General features: G+C 38.6%; 1 protein-coding gene and 1 pseudogene across 1 annotated transcript in view; one reads left to right on the top strand and one right to left on the bottom strand.

Annotated features, from left to right (window-relative positions):
* The window catches only part of MOB1B (MOB kinase activator 1B), a 60,052-nt gene that overhangs the window by 30,684 nt on the left and 16,980 nt on the right, over positions 1–12,388 (bottom strand). The gene's annotated exons all lie outside the window — the stretch shown is intronic.
* LOC111187582 (large ribosomal subunit protein bL20m pseudogene) lies at positions 5,225–6,893 on the top strand (annotated as a pseudogene).

The following is a 12,388-nucleotide window of genomic DNA, read 5'->3' as shown; positions in this document are numbered from 1 at the left end:
TGAAGAAAGTCAGACTGAAAAGGCTACATAGTGTATGATTCCAAATACAAGGCACTCTGGAAAAGCTTTAGAAACAGTAAAATAATCAGTGCTTGCCAGGGGGTCAGGGGAGGGGAGGAGAGATGATTAGGTATATTACCAAGAAAACTGAAATTTATGTCCACAAAAACTTGTATATTAATGTACACAGCACCATTATTCATAAGAGCCAAAAAGTGTGAGCAGCCCAAAAGTCCATCAACTGATGCATAGATAAATAAAATATGGTATATTCATACAATGGAATATTATTCATCCATAAAAAAAGAATTAAGTACTGATAACATGTTATAACATGGGTGAATCTTGACAATATTATTATGCTGAGAAAAAAATTCAGACACAAAATATGAAGTATCACATTTTTTATGATTCCATTCATATGAAATGTCCAGAATAGACAAATCCATTGAGACAGAAAGGAGACTAGTGGTTGCCAGGGGCTGGAGAAGAAGAAATGGAGAATGACTACTAACGATACAAAGGTTTCTGTTGGGTGTGATAAAAATATTCTGGAATTAGTTGTGATGGTTGCACAACTTTGTGAATATACTAAATCTACTGAATTGTATACTTTTTTTTTTTGGCTGCAACACGCAGCATGTGGGATCTTAGCTCCCCAACCAGGGATTGAACCTGTGCCCCCTGTAGTGGAAGTGCAGAGTCTTAACCACTGGACCACCAGAGAAGTCCTGGACTGTATACTTTTAAGGAAGAATTTTATAGTATGTGAATAACAGCTCAACTTTTTAAAATGTTTAAAGAAAAACCTTTACTATTAAAAAAAAAGGAGCCTCCCAATAACATTCCTCACCAGTTCAATAAGTCAGTTTCTTTCATCCATTTATTCACTCTTGCATTCCTTCATCCAACTAGCATATTCTGACCACCTACTATATTCTACGTAGCACTGTTCTAAGCCCTGGGACACAGCACTGAACAAGAGAATCTCTACTTTCATGGTGGGGAGAGGAGGTAGAAGAAAAAGTAAAACCAACAAAACACTACTGGGTAGTGGTAAGTGCTATGATGAAAATAACAGAATGATGTGACAAATAATGTAATGTGACAAGGTACTATATTAGGTTAGATAGTTAGAGAAGGCCTCCCTAAGGCCAGAAAGACAAGAAGAAGGAATCAGCCATGGAACGATCTGGGGAAGAAGGAAGAGCATTCCACACTTACAGGATAAACTAGCACAAAAGTGACTTTTTCAAGGAAGAGGGGTTAAGAAGGTAATGGTGATGAAGGCAGCATGAATGATGGCAACAGTGGTATAAGAAATCAGAGTCTTGTAGAACCACACTAGCTAAGACTTTAGAGACCAAAGTATGGAATTTAGATTATCATTTTAAGTATAAATGTGAAGACTTTGCAGATTAAAAAAAAATGGAAGTATAACATGACAATTTAATGGTCTAAAAAAGATCATTCTAGTTGCCATGTAGAGAATGGACTGGGAGGAGGGCAAAAGTAGAAACAGAGAAGCCAGTTACGAAACTACAAAGAAGAAAGAATGAAAGAATGATCGCTTGGACAAACAGGGACAGAAAGATGAAGCCAGATTCCAATATTTGTAGGTAGAACCAACAGGACTCACTTTGGATTTCAGAATTTGTGGAGAGTGGTGAAGAAAAGACCATCAAGAAAGACTCCTAGGTTTTTAGTATCAAGCAGGCAGAAAATGAGCCATTTATTGAGATAGGTCTGGGGAGATGGATTTTGCACAAATTGAGATACCTATTAGACATCCAAATGGTTAAGTTAGGCAGGCAATTGTACCTACACGTCTCAGGTTCAGAGGAAAAATAAGACTGAAGGTAACTAATACTCTTGGCATTCTCACTGGTTAGCACAGTGCCAAAAGATGCACTAGTATATTATTAAAACAAGTATTTTATAAGCTATGAGAAGTCCTATAGTAAAGAAAATTGCTTATGGTTTAGCTCAGGGCTTCCCAAACATCTTTAGTCATGGAAAATTTTCTTCCACATGTTAACATCTTGCTCCTTAACACACATTAGGGACCACTGCACAAGTATATTAAACTGCTAACTGCATTACCTCTCAATTTTCAGCATATTCCTAACACTTCAATTGTATAAAGTGTGACTCCATGACTTCATGCAAGAACAGGTAGAGGGTTGGTCAATTCACTATTTATTTAATACCCCATAAAATTTTATAATCTAATCCTTAGAAAATAAAAAGCACTTCACAAGCAAAGGCCAATTAGTTTCTACATCTGTGAAGTTATGTGAGGCATAATTTTAGCTATAGATGAAGACACTAAAGTTTAATCACTCATCTCCAATCACACTCTGAGCTTCTAAGTTGTATACAGACTGCAATTTTCTTTGCCCAGAACTGAATTCATTATTCAGTAAATAGGTACTAAAACCACAGGAGATTTTAGGAAGTGCCCATAGTTGAATATCTAGGTGATTTCCATGCAACAGCAGTAACTGCATTTTCTGAATCCTCTACAATGCGCTGGACTGTTAGAAGGAAGAAACCAAAACTTGCATATGCAGAGCTCAGAATGAGCATCAACCTGCAACTGAGCTGGCAGTAATTCCAAATATACTGATATTTCAACCAAGAAACACCCAGGGAGCTTGAACATCACTTCTTTTATAAAAACTTTTCCTAGCCTTCCATGAAAACCTCTCCATCCTCTCTTCTGTCTCCTTGTAGCTTAAAACACCTGTAACATATCTATGTGTTTGTTCTCTTTCAGATACCTCTTTCGAATAGGAGGCTGTGGCCTCTTCATTTTTGTAACTACACTGCTCAATGTGGTATCTGGGATACAGAATAGGAAAGGGCAAAGGATTTGGAGTAAAGACCCAGTTTCAGATCCTGTCTTCGTAACTTACTAGCTGTGAAATCTTAGATAAATCATATAACTTCTCCAAGCTACAACTAAACACTGGACATGACATCACCAATTTTGCAGGACCATTATGACAATTAAATGAATGAATACATTTAAAGCAGCTTAATTTTTTAAAATAAGTTTTTACATTCTTTTTTTAACATTTATTTATTTTATTATTTTTTTGGCTGTGTCAGGTCTTAGCTGCGGCATGCGAGGTCTTCGTTGAGGCACGCGGGATCTTTCATTGCAGCATGCGGGTTCTCTGTTGCAGTGCCAGGTTTCTGTCTAGTTGTGGCGTGTGGGTTTTCTCTCTCTAGTTGTGACACGCAGGCACCAGGGTGCATGGGCTCTGCAGTTGTGGAGCGCGGGCTCCAAAGCACATGGGCTCTGTACTTCGTGGCATGAAGGCTTTCTAGTTGTGGTGCGGGAGCTCAGTAGTTATGGCGCGTGGGCTTAGTTGCTCCATGGCATGTGGGATCTTAGTTCCCCGACCAGGGATCGAACCCGCGTCCCCTGCATTGGAAGGCGGATCCTTTACCACTGGACCACCAGGGAAGCCCCTAAAGCAGCTTAGTTTTAAGGTAGCTCTCACACAGCAAATGCGCAGTATAGGAAATGACAGCTTAAAAATGCTCAATGAATGAAGGACTATATGTATATGCATTTATACGTATACATATACACACACATATAGATAATCATCACTTTATCCCTGTATTAGTCCATTCAGTCTACTATAACAAAATACCACAGACTGGGTGGCTTATAAACAACAAAAATTTATTTCTCACAGTTTTGGTGGCCAGAGGTCCAAGATCAGGGTGTCAGCATTGTCAGGACCTCTTCCGGGTTTCTGACTGGCCACTTCTCACTACCTCCTCATATGGTGGAAGGGATTAGGGAGCTCTACGAGATCTTTTTCCTAAGGGCACTAACCCCAGTAATGAGGATGGAACCCTGAAGACCTAATCACCTCCTAAGACCATCACATTGCACATTAAGATTTCAACTTATGAATCTGGGTGGACACATTCAGACCATAGCAATCTCCCTGCCATACTTCTACTAATCCATAAAGGGTCAGATTAAAACAGTACCTCCTCATGCTTACTCATTTTCATTTTTCTTTCTCTCTCTCACTAGACTGTGAGTTGCTCAAGAATATGGATCATGTCTTGGACATCCTTGAATCCCGAGAATCTAACAAAGAACCTGGGACATAACAGGTTTACTAATAAATGTTTATGATCTTAAATAATGATACTGAAAGGAGAGAAAAATCTTGTTCTTATTGCAAGGAGCAATTGTTCTCAGTATTAAAGAAAGGGATTGACCCATCATCTTTATTTGGTGCAACAAATCTAAAAGATTTTAAACTACAGCAAAAGAAGTAACAGATGGATTGGGGAGATTTCCTAACCCTGACACCAAAATTTCATTTTCAACCTTAGGTCCTTTAACTCCTAGAGGAAAACAGGCAATACACTCTCTGACATAAATCACAGCAATATCTTTTTCAATCCTCTCCCAGAATAATGGAAATAAAAACAAAAATAAACAAATGGGACCTAATTAAACTCAAAAGCTTTTGCACAGCAAAGGAAATCATAAACAAAATGAAAAGACAACCCACAGATTGGGAGAAAATATTTGCAAATGATGTGACCAACAAGGGATTAGTCTCCAAAATTTACAAACAGCTCATGAGGCTTAATACCATCAAAACAAACAACCCAATCAAATAATGGGCAGAAGACCTACATAGACATTTCTCCAAAGAAGACATACAGATGGCCAAGAGGCACATGAAAAGATGTAAACATTGCTAATTATCAGAGAAATGCAAATCAAAACTACAGTGAGATATCACCTCACACCAGTCAAAATGGCTATTATCAAAAAATCCACACACAATAAATGCTGGAGAGGGTACGGAGAGAAGGAAACCCTTATACACTGTTGGTGGGAATGTAAATTGGTACAGCCACTATGGAGAACAGTATGGAAGTTCCTTAAAAAGCTAAAAATAGAGCTACCATATGACCCTGCAATCCCACTCCTGGGCATATATCCAGAGAAAAGCATGGCCCGAAAGGATACATGCACCCCAATGTTCATTGCAGCACTGTTTACAATAGCCAAGATAAGGAAGCAACCTAAATGTCCTTCAACAGAGGAATGTATAAAGATGTGGTATATATATATACAATGGAATATTACTCATCCATTAAAAAGAATGAAATAATGTCATTTGCAGCAACATGGATGGACCAAGAGATTGTCATACTGAGTGAAGTAAGTCAGATAGAAAAAGACAAATACTGTATGATGTGGAATCTAAAAAGAAATGATACAAATGAACCTATTTACAAAACAGAAACAGACTCACAGACTTAGAGAATGAACTTATGGTTACCAGGGGGGAAAGATAAGGGGAAGGGATAGTCAGGAAGTTTGGGATCGACATGTACACACTACTATATTTAAAATGGATAACCAACAGGGACCTACTGTATAGCACAGGGAGCTCTGCTCAATGTTATATGGCAGCCTGGATGGGAGGAGAGTTTGGGGGAGAATGGATACATGCATATGTATGGCGGAGTCCCTTTGCTGTGCACCTGAAACTATCACAACATTGTTAATCGGCTATACTCCAATATAAAATAAAAAGTTAGCTGACCCGGAATCGCTGGGGAGGGGTGGCGGCGGCGGTGCGACGCTCACCTTGGTGAGCAGAGGCGCGGGCTGCTGGCGCCATGGTCTTCCTCACGGCGCAGCTCTGGCTGCGGAACCGCATCACCGACCGCTACTGGAGGGTCCAGGAGGTGCTGAAGCACGCGCGGCACTTCCGGGGGAGGAAGAATCGGTGCTACCGGCTGGCCGTCAGGGCTGTGACGCGAGCGTTCGTGCAGTGCACCCGAGCCCGCAGGCTGAAGAAGAGGAACCTGTGGACGCTCTGGATCACTCGAGTTACAGCTGCTTCCCAGGAACACGGCCTCAGGTACCCAGCATTCATCCTCAACTTGATTAAGTGCCAGGGGAGCTCAAAAGGAAAGTACTTGCAGATCTAGCCATCTACGAACCAAAGACTTTTAAATCTTTGGCTGCTTTGGCCAAAAGGAGGCGACAGGAAGGATTTGCTGCTGCCTTGGGGGATGGGAAGGAGCCCGAAGGCATTCTTTCCAGGGTGGCACAGCACCTCTGAGGGGGATGCTGACACCCACTGACTGCCCTTTGAGGCTGAGCATCTTAGGAAGTTTTTTTCTTCCCCCATGTGATGATTATACTAAAATAGGGACTAAGAGCTATTTGTCAACAATGAGTAAGTTTGACTTGCATTTGTGTTAATTTACATTTCAGTAACAGGCCTGAGAGAAAAGGCCTTATCTTGCCTCTTTTGGCACAGGTTCAGAAATCTCACATGGATTGTGTAAATAAAATTCGTGTGGAACGCAAAAAAAAAAAAGTTAAATAAATAAATAGGTCAATCAAAGCAAGACATCTCAGTCAAAGCAAGCCTACTCCTCCCATTGGGGGAGGGGAGGGGGAGGGAGGAGGTAGCTCTTATTTTTCATTTTATTTAGTTATTTGTAATAAATAAATAGGTTGCGGTTTCCTCCCATAGTTTAGAGCAATTTAACTTTACTTTAAAAACTAATAAGCACTTCCTTGTAGTAACAGGATTTTTTTTTTCCACCAAAGTAAAAGTGGAGAATTTCCCTGGCATCTATTTCAAAACCACAGCTCATCATAAACAGCGCAACAAAAGATCAAGTCTGCAGTCTTGGCAGTAATGGAACAATCTTTACATCAGGTACAGATCTCAAGTTAACAGTAGAGCAAAGATTCACCTACAACTCCTATAGTCCATCATTTGCCTGCAAATATGAAGCAGTAACACAATAGGTATCAACTCAGTGACACAGCAGTTTTACTGGTCTAAATGCTTTGAAATTAAACTCTTACAATAAAGCCAGCCTGACTAGGAAAAAAAAGACAAAGTTAAAATCAGATGGAGCCTACTTATCCGTATCTCATACACTTTTAACTGAACTTTCTTTTTTTTTTACCAGTCATCCGTAGAGAATTAATTCAAGGGTCATTTTTCCTCAGGAAGCTTCACTGATATCCTAAGCTATGTTAAGGATGCCTTCTCCATGTTCATACAGAACACTAAAATGTGTCTCTATTTTACAATGTGCCATGAGATTCTCAAAGGCAAGGACTGTTTCAAGCCATCACTGCATCTCCAGAACCTAGCAGAAGGCCCAGGTCAGAACACATCCTCAACAAAAGTTTGTTGAGCTAAACTGATAAAGGACTCCAGGTCAAAAATGGTAAAGTAAAAGCAAACATTTTGACAACATTTGCTAAATTTATATTCTGAGCTTATACAAATAGGCCCAGTCATAATAGATACAGAAGCATAGTACATACTATACATGCATAGTTGTAGCTAAGTACATAAGATGGAAATACCTCCTGTAATGTTCTTAAAAATGTATACAATTTTTTCTTTACTGACCTTTTTACCTCTAGTTCTTAATCTATTTTGAGCCTCTGATAATCTGAAAGACATTATGAACCTTTTCTCTAGAGACATAATATTTTGCATACAGGAATTCAGGGAAGTGCTAAAACCTGCTCATAAACCCAGAAAAAGAACTCCTGCCCTAGTCTGTCTCCCTTCTCTCAGGCTACCATGAGAACATTCGTTTTCTCCTGAAATCTTCTAAGAGCTCCACATTTATTTTCTAATCCTTTAGATGTATTCTTTTGGATAAAAACACACAGATGGTAGGATGATAAGTATAGGTCTTTTAGTCAATTAAAAACATCTACAGTTTGTATTCTATGGTTTATTCTTTTTCTATTAAATAGTAACTCTAATAGAAAGCTTTGTTCATATCTGTACAATAATTTATATTAAAGTTCAAAACCACGGCATTTATAAGAAAGTCAATGCATTAAATTAATAGTTTTAAGAAAAGAAGAAGCCCATGTTAATGCCTATAAAAACTGATAAAGTGTCCTGGAAAACAGGAAAAGCCATTTCTTTTATTACTGGAACTGGAGGAATATATTAGAAACATGAATACAAAAGTTATAAATCATTTTTCTCCTATAAATCTAATTTCAAATGCAGCTAACTGGTTTTTGTTTGTTGCTTTTTTTTTCTTTTTTTTAATAAAACAGATAATTCCTGATTTGGAGATAAGTTTTAACCAATGAATAATTCAGGTCAAAGGAATTAAAGTTTAAATGAGATTTGCTAAAGCACACTCTAGAAGCATAATCTGAATAATCTGGAGTACCAGTGAGGACTGATAATAAACAATAAATAAAAGCTCCTTGCAGCTCAAATTTACATTAATCTGTACTTTTGTAAAAATTAGAGTTATTGAACTCTGTTTGGTGGAAAAGGACTCTTAGACTCACTACCTACTAATACATCGCAGTAACAAAGAACTCAAAAAACATTAAGTAGTTTAACACAGTGATATAATTTCCTTTCTCTTAGAGACACCACAAAACTGTGGATGCTTAACAGAACATGGCAATAAAATGGATCAGTACCTATAAGAAGACTATTCTGAAGAGTGATGGTTAAAGATGGTGGGCTGAAAACACACATTAGCTTCCACTCCCTACTCAAAGTGATAATAAAGTGAATTTTTAAAAAAATCAATCCCATAAGGATAAAGAGAATAAAAGAGGAGAAAACAACAATTTTACGAATTAGAAAGTAGATGAATAAATAACTGAATTAACATATCTAAGGAAGGATTTCCCTGGTGGCGCAGTGGTTAAGAATCCGCCTGCCAATGCAGGGGACACGGGTTCGAGCCCTGGACCGGGAGGATCCCACATGCCGTGGAGCAACTAAGCCTGTGTGCCACAACTACTGAAGCCCGCAAGCCTAGAGCCTGTGTTCCACAACAAGAGAAGCCACAGCAATGAGAAGCCTACGCAGTGCAATGAAGAGTATCCCCCAATCTCTGCAACTAGAGAAAGCCTGCGCACAGCAACGAAGACCCAATGCAGCCAAAAATAAATTAATTAATTAATTTTTAAAAACCCACACATATCTAAGGAAACTTAACCCTAAACTTGGAAGCAGCCCAATTTATACAATAGATCCCATAAAAGATTCAGGAATCAGTACAAGTAGGATACTCTGGAAGTAGGAGTGAAGATGGAACAAGACTTCCACAGTCTGTTTAAGGAGTTACACACCCAGACGCCCTCTGCAATCTACACAGTAGGCTTCTGTACTACCTCCCATCCTAAGAAAAGACTAGAAGTTAAAGGTTTATTCTATGAAGAGGGCAAAACAGAGAGGGTGTCTGCCTTGGCAGATACAGTCACAGGCACAGTTGCGGGCAGATGTACCATATTTAACACTGGGTGATTAGATGAGTTTAAAAAAATCAATGTTGAGACCCCTAGCCTTTTCCCCCATCAGGATCCCCAGAACCTTGCAGTCGGGATAATAATCTCCAAGCAAAGACCAATTGTGCTTTTTTTTTTTTTTTTGGCAAATCTGACCACACCACATAAAGACCTAGAAAGTACTTTATTCTAGGGGTTCTTCAAGGTAACAGCCTAGCCATATCACCCTTCAGCAAATCCCACAGTTGACATGCCCACCGCACACATGCACAGAGTTCCAATTCACTTTTCAGTTGTCCTACTTGTAAATAAAAGCAGAAAGCAAAAGGGTTACCAGGTCTTGAGGGAAGCCTCTAATGTGAAACAAGACATCAAAATAGACAGAAGAAAGCAACTAAAAGGATAAACAATGGCAAAGAATAAAAATGCCCCCCTAAAATTAATATACTCAGTGATAGGAAAAAAATATTGCTTCATGAAATGAGAAAGGAATACTATATATAAAAAAGAAAAGAAGACCCTTGAAATTTTTTAAATGGTAGCAGAAATGAAAATCATAATAGAAAGAATAGAATATAAAACTGAAGTAATCTCTCGGAACGCAAAGCATAAAAAACAAAGAAAGAGATGTAAGAGAAAAATATCAAGGATCTGTCCAGGAGGCCCAATATCCAAGTAATAAGAATTCCAGAAATGTATAACAGAAAAACAAGGAAATATTTTATCAAGAAAATACTTTATCAAGGAAATAAACCAGGAAATTTTCCCAGAATTGAAAATGCCTTTTTATTTATTTATTTTTAAATTCTTCTCAAGTCCTTCCTTCCTCCCTCCCTCCCCCTCCCTCCCTCCCCCACTCCCTCCCTCCCTCCCCCACTCCCTCCCTCCCTCCTCCACTCCCTCCCTCCCTCCCTCCCCCACTCCCTCCCCCCTCCCTCCCCCTCTCTCCCTCCCTCTCTCCCTCTCTCTCTCTTAGCTTTAGCGTGCATGTGGGATCTACTTCCCTGACCTGGGATGGAACCCGGGCCCCCTGCATTGGGAGTGCAGAGTCTTAACCACTGCACCACCAGGGAAGTCCCCAAAATGCCTTTTTTAGACTGAAAGAGAGACCACCAACTCAGTGGATGAAAATAGACCCACAACCAAAGATGCAATTATGAAATCTCAGAAAAAAGAGAACTTAAAATTGTCCAGAGGAAAAAACAAGTTTCATACAAAGTATCAGAAATCAGAAAGGCATCTGGACTTCTCAATAACAAGTAGAACACCTCATCCATATAAATTAAAATTAAAATTCTGTGGGAAAATTTCCAGCCTAGAACTTGATACGTTGACATAACATCAAGCAAGTATGAAGGTAGAATATATTTCTAGACACATGAGGTCTCAAAATATTAACATTCCACTTACTGTTTTTAGTTAGCTTTTAGACAGTATGCCCCAAATAAGGGAGTAAACCAAGAGACAGGATGTGAGACCCAAGAAAAGAAGAAATCCAACCAAAAACCATGCAAAGGGAATCCCCAGAATGAAGGTGAAGGTAGATTCCAAAAATAACAGCTACACAACAAGATTAAGAAGATAAAGTGAGAGAATCTGAATGTATTTGAAGGTTAACTGAGGGAATGTTTGGGGATTAAAAAAAGTATTGACTACACAGAAAATAAAACAAAAAATTTCCAGAAACACATAAAGTCGTTCAGGAAAGGAAAAATAAAATTACAGTACATATACTTGGCTCAACTGTCAACAGTGTTTATATAGTATTAACTGCTATACTGAGAAGCAGGCAGGATGGGATGTGTGTGTGTATATATATATGGTATGGGAGGGGGTGATAGTCTCTTCTTCCATAATAAGAATTCAATAGTTAATGCCTAGAAATGAAAAAATCAATATGTAACAAGATAAACTAGTTAGAGATAAGAAATTAAAAATCAGGTAAAAGAGCTCAAATGGCTATAACTAGAAGCAAGAAAAGACAGATTGTTTTTATGACAAGCTTTATAAAACTATTTGACTCTAAATCATGTACATGTATAATACTGACAAAAATTAAAACTAAAACTTAAAAAGTTTGAAAGCTTAATAAAAAAGTTTGAATGTTTACCAAAACATGGCAATAAAATTGGGTTATTTACAGAAATGTTAATGAACTGCTCTATCTTTAAAATCTAAACATACTGTGCAATATATTTCTGACCCCAGTATTATTTACAGTATACTATGGATAAGTAAGCCAAAATCACCTATATATATGCAGACTTGTCCTAATGGTTTATTAGCTGGTGGCTGCTATTGCTATCATCCTTAGCTCTATTATCAAAATTGTTTCAAAAACATACATTCACCTTAGAAACTTGCCAGATTCAATCAGGTTGATATACCAATGGTCCCTGAGGAAACCAAAAGCCATCAGTTAAATACACATCAAGTTGAAATTTGTAAAAGTAGCATGCAGCACAGGGTAGTGGGGAAACACCGATGCTGACTGGACCTAGGGCCCTGGAATCACAGAGTACCTCTTCTACTTGAGAGACCTTGACCTGATTACTTAGCCTCTCTGGAGACTAATCTGACTCATCTGAAAATGAAGAAAGCATTATGCTGCAGAGTTGTTTCAAGGATTAGAAACCAGTAAGTAAAATACTACTGCAATGCCTGGCACAAGGCTCAATAAAAGCAATCTACCGTTATTATTTAACTTGAGCATTATCTACCTCATAAGGAATAGGAGAAACCTTGATATTACCATTGCGTACTCTAGGCTGGAATCCCTAATTTGCCTTGTATTAGCTGGGTGACTTTGGGTAAGTTACTTAATCGCTCTGATTGCAAAAAAGAGAAATCATATCACCTACCGTGTGGGATGGTTCTGAAAACCAAATGATATGTATAGAAATACAGAGCATAAGCTGGTGCACAATCAGTGCTCAATAATTGATACCAGTTAAATATATCTGTACCATCTCTTTATCCTTCATAGTGAAGGTCCATCATAGACATAAGCTTTGTTATAGCTACACACTGTCCGGGCCTCTCACTGCTGTGGCCTCTCCCGTTGCGGAGCAC

Source organism: Delphinapterus leucas, chromosome 5, assembly GCF_059928025.1.
Source record: "Delphinapterus leucas isolate spDelLeu-1000000601 "Yukka" chromosome 5, BTC_Dleu_Yukka2, whole genome shotgun sequence".
Lineage (NCBI taxonomy): Eukaryota > Metazoa > Chordata > Mammalia > Artiodactyla > Monodontidae > Delphinapterus > Delphinapterus leucas.
This window is presented reverse-complemented; position numbering and strand designations above follow the sequence as displayed.